Source organism: Amia ocellicauda, chromosome 9 (genome assembly GCF_036373705.1).
Source record: "Amia ocellicauda isolate fAmiCal2 chromosome 9, fAmiCal2.hap1, whole genome shotgun sequence".
NCBI classification, from domain to species: Eukaryota; Metazoa; Chordata; class Actinopteri; order Amiiformes; family Amiidae; genus Amia; species Amia ocellicauda.
Window position 1 is genome coordinate 43,671,380 of NC_089858.1, and position 14,686 is coordinate 43,686,065.

At 42.5% G+C, this 14,686-nt stretch overlaps 1 protein-coding gene across 1 annotated transcript in view; it reads left to right on the top strand.

The window, feature by feature from the left end:
* zmat4b (zinc finger, matrin-type 4b) overlaps nt 1-14,686 on the top strand; it is a 215,447-nt gene that overhangs the window by 105,366 nt on the left and 95,395 nt on the right. The window lies entirely within an intron of this gene.

Genomic DNA, 14,686 nt, shown 5'->3' on the forward strand with positions numbered 1-14,686 from the left:
TGCCACCATGCTGCCCACTTATGTATATATTATTTATACAGTGAGGGAAAAAAGTATTTGATCCCCTGCTGATTTTGTACGTTTGCCCACTGACAAAGAAATGATCAGTCTATAATTTTAATGGTAGGTGTATTTTAACAGTGAGAGACAGAATACAGCAAAAAAATCCAGAAAAACGCATTTCAAAAAAGTTATAAATTGATTTGCATGTTAATGAGGGAAATAAGTATTTGATCCCCTATCAATCAGCAAGATTTCTGGCTCCCAGGTGTCTTTTATACAGGTAACGAGCTGAGACTCTCTTAAAGGGAGTGCTCCTAATCTCAGCTCGTTACCTGTATAAAAGACACCTGTCCACAGAAGCAATCAATCAATCAGATTCCAAACTCTCCACCATGGCCAAGACCAAAGAGCTGTCCAAGGATGTCAGAGACAAGATTGTAGACCTACACAATGCTGGAATGGGCTACAGGACCATCGCCAAGCAGCTTGGTGAGAAGGTGACAACAGTTGGTGCGATTATTCGCAAATGGAAGAAACACAAAATAACTGTCAGTCTCCCTCGGTCTGGGGCTCCATGCAAGATCTCACCTCGTGGAGTTTCAATGATCATGAGAACGGTGAGGAATCAGCCCAGAACTACACGGGAGGATCTTGTTAACGATCTCAAGGCAGCTGGGACCATAGTCACCAAGAAAACAATTGGTAACACACTATGCCGTGAAGGACTGAAATCCTGCAGTGCCCGCAAGGCCCCCCTGCTCAAGAAAGCACATGTACAGGCCAGTCTGAAGTTTGCCAATGAACATCTGAATGATTCAGAGGAGAACTGGGTGAAAGTGTTGTGGTCAGATGAGACCAAAATCAAGCTCTTTGGCATCAACTCAACTCGCCGTGTTTGGAGGAGGAGGAATGACCTCAAGAACACCATCCCCACCGTCAAACATGGAGGTGGAAACATTATGCTTTGGGGGTGTTTTTCTGCTAAGGCGACAGGACAACTGCACCGCATCAAAGGGTCGATGGACGGGGCCATGTACCGTCAAATCTTGGGTGAGAACCTCCTTCCCTCAGCCAGGGCATTGAAAATGGGTCGTGGATGGGTATTCCAGCATGACAATGACTCAAAACACACAGCCAAGGCAACAAAGGAGTGGCTCAAGAAGAAGCACATTAAGGTCCTGGAGTGGCCTAGCCAGTCTCCAGACCTTAATCCCATAGAAAATCTGTGGAGGGAGCTGAAGGTTCAAATACATATTCGTACACAAATGTCTTGGGTTTAAATTATAGGCTATATATATATATATATATATATATATATAGCCCGATGCTCTGAGGAAGATAAGTTGTAACCTGTAATCATCATGATGTAAATTTTTTCTCCAATAAATTTAGAATGTTTTTAGACGGGGGAGCTGCTGTCCATCCCTCCTTGAATGGTTTTCCATTCCATCTGCTTTAGCATCAGCATGTCATATGCTTCTGAATATCACACAATCAAACAATCAATCAGGTTTGCTAGCTGTGGCGAGGTCTGGCCCCATTGATAGAGAATATAGCTACTCTACTCACATCTGTGACCAGCTCTCTTCACTGACCTCACTTCCACTTTGATAGCATAACAACAAACATATTCCTTAGTACCAGACTAAAGCTGGGGATCAGCTAGTCTCCAACTTTGCTCTGCCTCTTTTTTCATTGTAATGGGTACTAACTTTAGTGCACAGCTGGGGATGATCCCAAGATAGTACTGTAAGAAAATGGAACCTCCTGTAGCATTGACTGGAACTAAGACAATTCAGGTTCAATGTGATTTATTACAGAGTCCAGAATATAGATCACAGCATACAAGTATACCGGGTACAGCAAGGCAAAACTAATACCAAGACTTTATGGACAAGTCAGCTTTTATGAGTTGAACCCCTGTCCAACTCCACCTTCCAGAGTGACCACCCTACCCTCCAGAGTATCCAATGGCAGCTACCTATTAGCATACCAAGTGACAATGGAGCCCTCACCCCGCTCTCCCACATTCCAGGGTAACGGCTCACCCGTTCCCCTCACCCATTCCTTTCTCAGCAGTGATTAACTCATCCCTCCCAACAGAGACAGACTGTCTCCTTACTCGTCCTTATCAATAGCTTTTGATATGCTATTGATACAGGACTGGTAAGCAAACTGTGTCCTTATCAACCTTCAGTTCCTATTGATACCAGGGACCCCACCTTTGCTCAGCCATCTGCGTTTACCTTCTGTGAATTAGGACAATACCCAAGAACATTTGGTGAGTCGACTTTAAACTGTGGAATTTTATCATGGTGGAATTTGCCCAGCTTCAGCAGTTGCATTTTTCCTTAGTACAGAGCTCCGTACTTACTCTGCAAGTGTGTTGCAGTTGACCCTTTGATATTAAGTGTAAAAGGGTACTGCTTTCTATGACACAAGAGAAAACTCAACAAAAAAGCTGTGAAATTCTAGAAATGTATGTAAATCATTATCCCTAAAATACACCACAGCATATAGTGTTTGTCTACTATATTGTCTGCTAAATAATAATAATAATTGTTTATTATTATTATTATTATTATTATTATTATTATTATTATTATTATTATGTTAATATTGAGAACATTATGTGTGTAGTAATCTATCTCAGCTACAAAAGATGCAACTTAAATTTAATGCTTTGCTGCTTTGTCTTTAACTGATGCACAGGACTATCAGGCAGTTTTGCATGCATGGTCTTGAGGCCTTAGCTGAATAATGAAACACACCAAAGTGCTCTGATAATTAATAGAGCACTAAATGATTAAAAAAAGAAGGCTTGCACACATAAAAACACTGCACTGTAAATGTTCTCTGCTTTGCATATACCACTACCATAATGGCACTCTTTTGGATGTAATACATACCAGGGAATACATTTGTTTTTTTGTTTTTAATTCAATAATTAGTGCTCTCTTTGGGAGTTTGCAAGTGACAAGCTTTGTTAGCATTAAAGGGACAGGATTAGGATAGGATAGTAATAAGAAGTAGTCCAAATTACCTTAAATGAACTTGCTAAACATTTTTTCTCTTTGATGAAGTGCTGCACAAATCAGAGATGTTGCCTCTGGATGACAGGATTATAACATTTTATTTTTTCTTACTTATCAAAAACAAATCAAACAATTTGTCAAAACAAATACAGTGAAATAAGGAGATTAAACTAGGTTTACTTATGCAAAGTGGAATGTGCAGTGTTTGAATTGACAGTAAAAATGAATTTGTTACTTACAAGTCAAATAGATTATTTTCTTACATCTCAGATGAATGGGAAACTGGTTGAAATATTGCTGAAATGCAATATACATTATCATAGACTAAAATGCAGTGCTGCAGTATACACTCACCTAAAGGATTATTAGGAACACCTGTTCAATTTCTCATTAATGCAATTATCTAACCAACCAATCACATGGCAGTTGCTTCAATGCATTTAGGGGTGTGGTCCTGGTCAAGACAATCTCCTGAACTCCAAACTGAATGTCTGAATGGGAAAGAAAGGTGATTTAAGCAATTTTGAGCGTGGCATGGTTGTTGGTGCCAGACGGGCCGGTCTGAGTATTTCACAATCTGCTCAGTTACTGGGATTTTCACGCACAACCATTTCTAGGGTTTACAAAGAATGGTGTGAAAAGGGAAAAACATCCAGTATGCGGCAGTCCTGTGGGCGAAAATGCCTTGTTGATGCTAGAGGTCAGAGGAGAATGGGCCGACTGATTCAAGCTGATAGAAGAGCAACTTTGACTGAAATAACCACTCGTTACAACCGAGGTATGCAGCAAAGCATTTGTGAAGCCACAACACGTACAACCTTGAGGCGGATGGGCTACAACAGCAGAAGACCCCACCGGGTACCACTCATCTCCACTACAAATAGGAAAAAGAGGCTACAATTTGCACAAGCTCACCAAAATTGGACAGTTGAAGACTGGAAAAATGTTGCCTGGTCTGATGAGTCTCGATTTCTGTTGAGACATTCAGATGGTAGAGTCAGAATTTGGCGTAAACAGAATGAGAACATGGATCCATCATGCCTTGTTACCACTGTGCAGGCTGGTGGTGGTGGTGTAATGGTGTGGGGGATGTTTTCTTGGCACACTTTAGGCCCCTTAATGCCAATTGGGCATCGTTTAAATGCCACGGCCTACCTGAGCATTGTTTCTGACCACCATGTACCCATCCTCTGATGGCTACTTCCAGCAGGATAATGCACCATGTCACAAAGGTCGAATCATTTCAAATTGGTTTCTTGAACATGACAATGAGTTCACTGTACTAAACTGGCCCCCACAGTCACCAGATCTCAACCCAATAGAGCATCTTTGGGATGTGGTGGAACGGGAGCTTCGTGCCCTGGATGTGCATCCCACACTTCTCCATCAACTGCAAGATGCTATCCTATCAATATGGGCCAATATTTGTAAAGAATGCTTTCAGCACCTTGTTGAATCAATGCCACGTAGAATTAAGGCAGTTCTGAAGGCGAAAGGGGGTCAAACACAGTATTAGTATGGTGTTCCTAATAATCCTTTAGGTGAGTGTATTTTACAAGAACCAGATACACAGACTGTTTAACCTTGTAAGCAAAAATGCAAAAAAACAGTTAATGAATGTCTACCCAGCATCTAACAATAGATTTGATGTAAAAGGCTCACAAATAAAATAAATGTATATTATATTATATAGTCCCATAGACATCAACAGAAAGACACACAAAAGACATGGATAGAGATTTACTACAAAGCTATGTAAATGTAAGCAACCTAAATGATTGCTGGAATACAACACAGAGGATCATCTAATTTCTTCTCAGTTCCAGTCACAAAATATTCCTATTAATAAGTGTGTTAATCCACATGACAGAGCTGGAATGTTGCTGGTCCACCTAAATGCTTTAAAAGACCACTACGCTTTGTTATGGTGGTAAATATGATAAATATAGTCGTAACATTATACGTATATATTTATACAAGTATACAGAAATTGGACTATAATTAGACATAATGGTCATGTTCTTCTCAAACCACCCTCATACTCTTATTGGAGCCACACCATGAACAATATGCTACATAAACTTCTCTTTGAAGCCACATAATACCATTTGTCAACTGGATTTAAAAGAGCGTACAGAATTATTACAGAATGTATTGTTGTTATATTTCTTAGGAGACACCATTATACAATATATCACATTATTTTTAAAAACAATTACACATTTATACTACTGATTCTTGAGACATGGGACAAACACGTCCAGCAATTGTACAGTGAGGGAAAAAAGTATTTGATCCCCTGCTGATTTTGTACGTTTGCCCACTGACAAAAGGTGAAAGGTTAATCAAAAGAGACAGGCAGTAAAAAATAGGCAAGAAATTGAGAAGTTTTGTTCAGCAACCACACCTCCAAGCACACCAAGTGATAGTGACAGTGGCACACCACGAAGTTCAGCACAGAGAAGTAGAGGCCGAAAGTACGTGAAAAGGGATAGAGCAAAGGCATACAAAACTATCCAAAAATTGAAGGATGAAATTGAGATAAATAAGAAGAGGGCAGGCATATACAAAAACGACTACAAAGACAAAAACCAAAGCTGCAAATGGCAGAATCTCCAAGGTCAAAAACAACAAGTGAACTGAAAAATGTCACTCTACCAAATAACATAAGAAAAACACTCTTGTTCCATAACACACTTGCAAGTGAATTGAAAGAAAATTATCACAAAACAAAATGTCAGAAAGAAAGACATATTTATGCCAGAATTCTCAGCACCAAGTTGCTGAAAAAATATCGACTAATTTTTAAAGCAAAGGAATTGATTGGCGTCTCTCACAAAAAATACAGAAAAATGGAAAATAAACCAGTCTTGAGTTCTCAAGAAAGAGGACTCAAATTGCTAAGATACTCCACAGGCATTCTAAAAATGGTAAAGGAGTTCCTTGAAAGAGATGACAACAGCAGGTCTTCAGCTGGAAGGAAAGAGACCATCACAAGACAAAAAACAAAAAAGCAAAAGCGTTTCCTTTCAGATTCTCTGAAAAATCTTCATTCCAAATTCCTTTTGGAACAGCCACATGTTAAACTTTCTTACTCCCTGTTCTGCAAAATGAGACCCTTCTGGATAGTTTATCCAACTGTTCAAGACCGAGATACAGGCCTTTGCAAAGTCCACGAAAATGCTCAGCTCAAAGCTAATCGCCTTCATCAACACGGAGTAATATGTACCCAGAATCTGGAGAGGATTGTGGAGGACATATGCTGTGACACTAAAAATCAGACATGCATGCATCGAGAGTGTGAAGTTTGCAATGAAAAAACACTGCAGCATGACTTGAAAGAATCAGACAAATGTACATGGAGGTTCGAATGGGTACGGCAGATGGAAGAGTATGAGAAGGAAAAGGGAGGGCTGAAAGCACAAATCTCTGTAAGCAAGACAGTGAACAAAAAATGTGAAGGTATAATACAGCAACTTTTTGAAGATTTTCAAACTGAAATAAAACAAGCAAGCACATGTATAACATATACCACCAGTATTCAGAGCTGAAAAAACTGCACTCTACACTCTAGTCTGATGAAGCCATTCTACACATTGATTACGCTGAGAACTGGAAATGCAAGTATGCCACCGAAGTGCAAGCAGTGCACTTTGGTGCTTCACAGCAGCAAGCTACATTGCATGATGGTGTGTTGTACACAAATCAGGGAGCTCAGGCTTTTTGTACCATATCCCCATCAATGAAGCATGACCCAGCTGCCATTTGGGCACAACTTGAACCTGTACTTCAGTTTATACAGGAACATTATCCAGACATTTCAAAGCTTTATTTCATCAGCGATGGTCCAACAACACAGTACCGTGGAAAGAAAAACTTATTCCTCCTTTGCACTCAGCCCTTTGACAAAGGATTCACCGCTGTGAATTGGAATTTCCTAGAGGCTGGTCATGGAAAAGGAGCTGCAGACGGTGTTGGTGCTGTTATTAAAAGAACAGCTGACTCCCTGGTGGCCAAAGGATTGGACATCCCAAATGCAAGGGATCTTAATGATGCTCTACTTCCTTGTACTTCTATCATCCTGTTTTATGTCACAGAGGAAGACATCAAGAAAATGGAGGCTGTTTTGCCAAGAGAGCTCCCTGCAGTTCGTGGTACTCTCAAACTGCAAACAGTTGTTAGCACCGGTCATGGTAAGATACAGTGCAGAACTCTCACCTGCTTCTGTGAGAGGCCTGGAGTTTGTTCATGCTTCAGTCCATGTACATTACAGATGCCTGTGGAAGAAAAGGATGTGAAAACGAAGTGATCATTCAAAGAAACCTATGAAAGATGCAACACAAAACACTCCACTTCAACCAGTGGATGATGTTAATGACGAACTCATTGGGAGATGGTGCATCGATTTGTATGATAATGATCCATACCCAGGAATCATTGAAGATGTGGATGCTGAAGCAGTTGAAGTTAAGGTGATGCACTGCGTTGGCAGGAACCGTTTCTTTTGGCCACGTATCGAAGACAAAATTTGGTATACTAAAAGTAATCACTTTGATTTCTGCACCTGAACAAGTGACACAACGCCATGTCCAAGTAGATGCAGTGGTATTTGAGGCAGTGTATTTAAAGCTGGGGGTATGAACACTTACTTTTTAAGGATTTCTTTCCTCCAAAATGGATGAACACTTGATCTGAAAGCAACAGAAATCCAAATTCATAATATGGGAAATTCAAAGAAACCCCTTCTTGATCAACACTATTACACTTCTTGTCAGGTTTAAAGAAAAAAAAGCAACTCTTGTAAAAAGTATTGAGAACAACAACAAATAATAATAAAAAAATATGAAATGTTTTACTGACTGCATTTGGCACAGACATGATGCTACATGTTAAAAGTTAAGAACATGAATTTGTAAGTTAGAGTATGACGCATTAATTTAGCCTGACACTATTTTGTTTGGTGGTTCGATTACTTTAAAGATAGAAATTGTTATGATTGCATGTTCTAAAGTACAAATATTTACAATAAAAACTGTTTTTCAGAAGCTTTGCAGTGTTATTTGTCTTTTAGATAATGTTTTAAATCAAATTTGAAATCTTTAAGTGTCATTACCGTAACAAGCTGTCCTTACCATTACTATAGTGTCATCACCGTAACAAGCTGTCCTTACCGTTACTATAGTGTCATCACCGTAACAAAGGCTATCTTAACAAATAAAACTGCAGCTGCAGTATCAGGGGTGAGGGTTATACTGTCAAGGGGTTCAGAGGATTCATGTCTGAAATAATAAAGAAGTTTGGTATGTTTTTTTCACTGCTAACTGATTTTACAATAAAAAATATCTATACAAAACCTCATGCACTTCCAAAGAATACATTTATATTTCATTTTAATAGTCAATAAAAACTAAAAATCTGTTTTTATTTTTCTAAATATGAATTATTATTTTGTATTAATATGTAATATTATAATATTTAATCAATATGGTGTGTATTTTTCATTTTATTAGTGTTTCGGTAATGACAAATGCATAAGTTTAACAAAATAAAAATCCCCAAATATATAAAAATACTAAAATTTCAGCTCGGCCAAATACATTTCCATACAGATGAGATCTTGAAATACTTCATTCATATTGTTTCAATGAAAAAAATAACATTTAAAAAAATATTTGGAACTCCAATTTGTCCCATTCCCGTAAAATGACCCTAATATCTCATATCAGAGCAAGGTTGTTTTTCAACAAAACATGCGTGTTTCATAAGGTTTCAAAGTTGTGTCCTCAGTTTTTGTCAACACTGTCAGACATTCATTAAAATGTAATTAAATCAGGCAATATCAGGGGCAGCTGTCACTCTGAAACCTTGCCACCTTCCACCTCTGCAGAGTGCATCAATGTCAGACAGGCTCTGGTAAGTTTTATAGATTTAGAATATTTAAAATCTTAATGTTAATATTCCCTGTGTCACAACCATGATATGTCAACACCGTCTTCCAATTTCTGAGGAAATTATTTGAAATGTTTAGATAATTTTATTCTCCTGAAGTAGGTTCTATTAGCATCTAGCATCAACAGAAAAAACAAAATGGCTACTACATGACCATTTGTTTTGTGAAAGAAATGCCTAATATGTCAACACCATCAGATTTTCTGTCTGACGGTGGTGACAGGCCAATGACGGAGTTGACATTCAATGTGAAGTCATCATGTTTTTGTGGTTTTCAAGTATATTTTAATTATATTAAATATAGAAATAGTATAAATACTAAATATGTGGCATGACAGCATATATTGCTTTTTTTGGATAGATCGTTATCAACTCTAGCTGAGATAGGGTTGAGGGAACATAAGATTCAGGAAACAAGGCTGAGGGAACATAGGGCTTAAGGAACATAAGGCTCAGTAGCTTAGTACATGTTAGATACATTCATGTAGTTTAATTTGGCTGCGCACAAGATTTTATTTTTTAAATATTGCACTCTGTTTTGTCCCATGTCTCAAAAATCAAAATCTGTGATTTTTACAGTGTTTTTTTTTTTTTTTTTTTTTTTTGGGGGGGCAAGCTAGGTACAGTACCTTGCTCAAGGGTAGAACAGGAGTGTCCACCATCTGGGATTGAACCCAGAGCCCTAACCACTACTCCACAATGTTGCCCACTACCAAACTTCTAGGTTCTTATTTCCCCAACCTACAGAAAATAAATGAGTTGGTCAATTTGCTCAAAGTTTCCAGTGGAGAAAGTCAGACCTCTGGTGTTCGATCTTTTTTGATTTACTGTAACTAGGAAAGGTCACCATTAGCTTTGAAGAAATAACAGACCATTCGTATACCAGAAATGTAACTTTACAATTTGTGTTTCTCTTCTTGATCAACAAAAGGCTTGTTTTCCACCTCAATGCTAAAACAAAGCAGGCACTTTCATTCTTTTTCTTTATATTCATACAGGCTACAAGCTGTATGAAAAGTATTGGTAAGATGCAGAGAAAATTAGCTTCCTCTGTGCCTGGTCTTTGTTGACTATGAGAAAGCATTTGATTCAATATATACAATCTCAGTCATCAGAGATCTAAGAAAATAAAACATTGAGGAAACATATACAATTCATATGACATATCTCTACAACTATGCAATATAAAAAATCCAACCCCATCATGTCACTGACAAGATCATGATTTGTAAAGGAGTAGGTCAAGGAGACAAAATCTCTCAAATTCTGCCCGGGAACTCTTGAAGAAATGTTCAAAAATTTGGACTGGGAAGAAAAAGGAATCAAGTTCATCTGCACTCATTTGAACAATTTACGATTTGCCAGTGATATCAATAGGTTGCGTATGCAACCCCGGTTATCTGAAAAAGGAAGCACTGCCCAAGGGGGAGGGGTTTCTACGCACTTCCGCGGGAACCCGATCGAAATGTCACTCAATCAAAGCTGCCATTGGCCCCTGCGCTTGTCACTCAGAACAGGTGACTTCCCATTTCCTGTTCTATAAAACTAGTCAGCACAGGTTCGTTCTCTTTTACCAGGAGCCAGGACTTCCGCGCGACCTTGCAACCCTTGGGCAGTGCTTCCTTTTTCAGGTAACCGGGGTTGCATACGCAACCTATCGTTATCTTTCAAGTCGGAAGCACTGCCCAAGGGGGAGGGGTTACTGTATAACAAAACTGTCGCACGGGAGGAGGCAGCGAGCTGATAAGGGAGCCTGCCCCGAGGTGCACCGCTAGGGGACCTCGGCAACACAACTCCAGACAGTAACCTCAGGGGCCCCGTAGGGCCACACCTGAGCCGTCCAGGAGCGAGGACCGTAGTCACGCTCTACTAGGAACTGTCTGCAATCAGCATATACAAAGCGGGGCTACAGAGGTCAACTCTTACGCCCTCTGCTTACAAGAGCAAGGCCGGCTGCTCTACTAGTGCAGCTAGGAGCGAGGCCAAATCTACTTGCACAATATCTGGCGCGGGCAATCAAGCACTTGGCGGCCTCCGCGCAATATCATGGCAGTGGACCCCTGATCCAATAGGAACGGGGCCACAGACCCAATGGGAAAAATATAATACATAGCTGGCTAGTCAACAGAGTAGCCGAGCTGAACAATATACATTACATACATATCACGTGACAGCAAGACTTCATGCTGTCAGCACGCAGCACAAGAGCATCCAACTCAACTAAACAGTACAGAGTGGAAGAGCTCCATTGTGCTGACAATTAGATTTCGTACAAACTAACTATATACACCTCGGGGCGCAGGAATGAACTCATGCGCCGCCCATGGAACACAGGAGCAGTTGACGCCTGCTGGTTAGACCGGCTAACGCAGGGTAACCTTAGCTCTACTGTGTTAACAAAGGAACTATATACACAGCGGAACACGAGAGCCTGCTCACATACTTACCGCTGAGGGCAGCAGCAGTGGACTCTTGCTCTATGGCACACAGCCAGAGCGGGCCACAGACCTGCTGACCAATGAACTATGCACACAGCAGCGAAACTCAAGTGCCATCAGCTGGAAACATCGGCAGTGAACTCCATTCTACAATTTTAGAATGAAGCCACAGTCCTGCTGTTTAACACATAATACATATATACACATATATACATCACGGGGTGCAGGAGCTGGCTCATGCGCCACACGTGGAACACAGGAGCAGTTAACACAGGGCAACTACAGCTCTACCGTGTGAATAAATTAACTATGTACACAGCGGGGCACTGGAGAACTCAAGTGCCCTCCGCTGGAGGACAACAACAGCGGTCCCCTGCTCTATGGCGTAATACAGCCAGAGCGGGCCACAGACCTGCTGACCAATACACAGAGCGGGGTACAGGCCAAACGCATGCACCACCGCAACACAATTACAATGAACGAACTATATACAGGGCGGCCTCGTAAGGCAACATGCCTGTAGGCTGCACGACAAGCCCCGGGAACACATTGACAGGGCTGTCTGTACATCCAGGAGCAGCTCGCGTGGGTGCTAGACTGGAAGGCATAGTCCGGTGGAAGGGAAAGACACGGTTCACTAGCTCCCTCAGGATGCACCTACAGGTGCAGACTGGGAGAGGAAAGGCAGGAGCCAGAGCCTGCAGGTGACTGGGGCTCGACTGCAGCCAACACCGGGTTCCCAATGGAAGGGACCGGTCCCGTCACATCCAACCTGTAGAACCGGGCAAATGTAAGCGGCGAGGCCCAAGCTGCAGCCGCACAAATGTCTGCCAAGGGGGCACCTTGAAAAAGGGCTCACGATGTGGCAACGCCTCGAGTCGAGTGGGCCACCAGGTGATCAGGCACTGGGGTCCCGGTAGACTCGTAGGCCATGGTAATGGTGTCCACAATCCAATGCGAGAGGCGCTGCTTTGAAAGCGCCTGGCCCAGTGTCCGCACTCCATAAGACACAAACAGTTGGTCTGAGCGCCGAATGTCCTTAGTGCGTTTCAAATAGCACCTGAGGGCTCGCACGTCAGGCTGGGGTGGCGTGGCAGGTGCGGGAGCGACAGCCGGTGCAGCAGTGGGAGTAGGTGGGGACGCCGGCGCAGGAGGCGCGGCTGTCCCCAGCACTACCATCCTGGTGGTATGTCACTCGCCGGAGTGGGGAATCGCCGGGTGCGGCGGCGAGTGCGGCGGCGCCCGGCAAGATGGTGGACCTCCGGTCGCGCTGTAGCGGACCCGGAAGTCACGGCCAAATCGCGCCCGCTGTCGGTGCCCAGACAGACAGAGCATAAGACTTCCCCACTCCAGGCGGGCAAGGTACGGTAGCTGCAAGCGGCACAGTGGTGGGCACGAGAGGAGCTCATCGTCGAGCGCCAAGCGCACACGCGCGTGCACAGGGAAACGTGCAGCAGAGGCGCCGGTCAGTGTTTGCACCGGGGGCACACAACAACTGAAAAGCCTCTGCAACAAGTGGCGTGCCTAGTGGGCCCGCCGCTGTAAGTGCGTCTCCACCCGGCAATGTTTATATACACAGGGGCGCTGCGACACCAACCACAAGCAACCTTGCTGTTGCCGGACTGAACAGAGTGTATACCAAGCACCAGGTGCTGGATACAAGCGCCGCATAGGCCCATAGACTTAACCACACCGTGTGTGCCGGGATTTCCGGGGACACCGGGTGATGCGGAGTCCGGGGTCCGCGGGGGCCAAGGGTAGTAGACCACCAGCCGTAGCGGGATCTAAAACCGAGGCACGCACGCACGGACCGGGAGGGCTAGCAGTGCTCGTTCTCGGCGAACCGAGAGAGCGAGATCTCCTACAGCTGCAGCTGCGGGCTGTAGTGTGGGCGCAAGCCGGCGGAGGAGTACCTCACGCGGGCGAGATCTCTTACGACACACCGCTGCTAGCGCTGCTAGCGCTCCTGCTGTGGAGGAAAAAGCCCTGTGAACAAAAAACCAACACAGCAAGCAGTTGGAATATATATAGCACTATATAAACATGACTATTATTTTTAAAAGGCTCTTCTTGTGAACGAAACTGAAACCGAAACGCAGCCAGACCTCCGGTGCGCGAACGGGACAGAATCAGGATTAGCTATCAATAATAACTAAACACACACAAGACAGAGACGATGTGTAGCGAAAACGGTGGTGAACAACACCATGAAGTGAGCCAGCCAGCCGAAATACACAGTTTGAATGTTTATTACAAACACAGACACAGAGAGCTTACGTTCCTGAGTCCAGCGAAGAGGCAAAAGAGGACGAACCTGCGCTGACGTCACGTTTTATAGTACAGGAAGAGGGAAGGGACCTGTTCTGAGTGACGAGCGCAGGGGCCAATGGCAGCTTTGATAGAGTGACGTTTTGATCGGGTTCCCGCGGAAGTGCACAGAAACCCCTCCCCCTTAGGCAGTGCTTCCGACTTCCGACATTATATTTGCAAAAACAGCTGAAGACCTCTTATATGCAAGTAAGAAAATTGGACTGAAAATGAACCTCAGTAAAACAAAAGTCATGTTTAACATGAAAGTATATCTGCCCACTTGCCTGAAGAGAAAAGTATTTGATCAGTGCATACTACCAGTGCTCACTTATGGCTGTGAAACCTGGTCACTTTACACAAAAGTGATACAGAAACTGCAGGCAACACAAAGGAGCATGGAAAGATGTAAACTTGGAATAAAATGAATGGATCTGAGAACACACTAAAATGTGTGACATTGTTGAAAGAGTGACAATGTTAAAATGGCATTGGGCCGGACACATTGCAAGAAGAACAGATCGAAATGGACAAAGCAAGCTACTGAATGGATCCCAAGAGATGAAAAATGACCTAGAAGAAGACCACATTAAAGATGGGAAGATTAAATCATAACCTCTGTAGGCATGACATGGAAAAGAGAAGCTGTAGATCAAAGCAGGTGATAACATCTTGAGGAGGCCAGCAGTGGATTGATATAGGCTGAAGTGATGATATGATATGTATGTATTATGTATCTTCTTTTTCATAGATGAGTGGTTCGATAATAGCACTTCTCCTCGCAGGTTATTATAATCAATGGCAAAAAAAGAAAGTAATCATACACTGTCATTGCAGCGAAAATCAAATTAATGCTGATTATTTATTCCTCTTTACACCTACCATTAAAATTATAGACTGATCATATCTTTGTCAGTGGGCAAATGTACAAAATCAGCAGGGGATCAAATACTT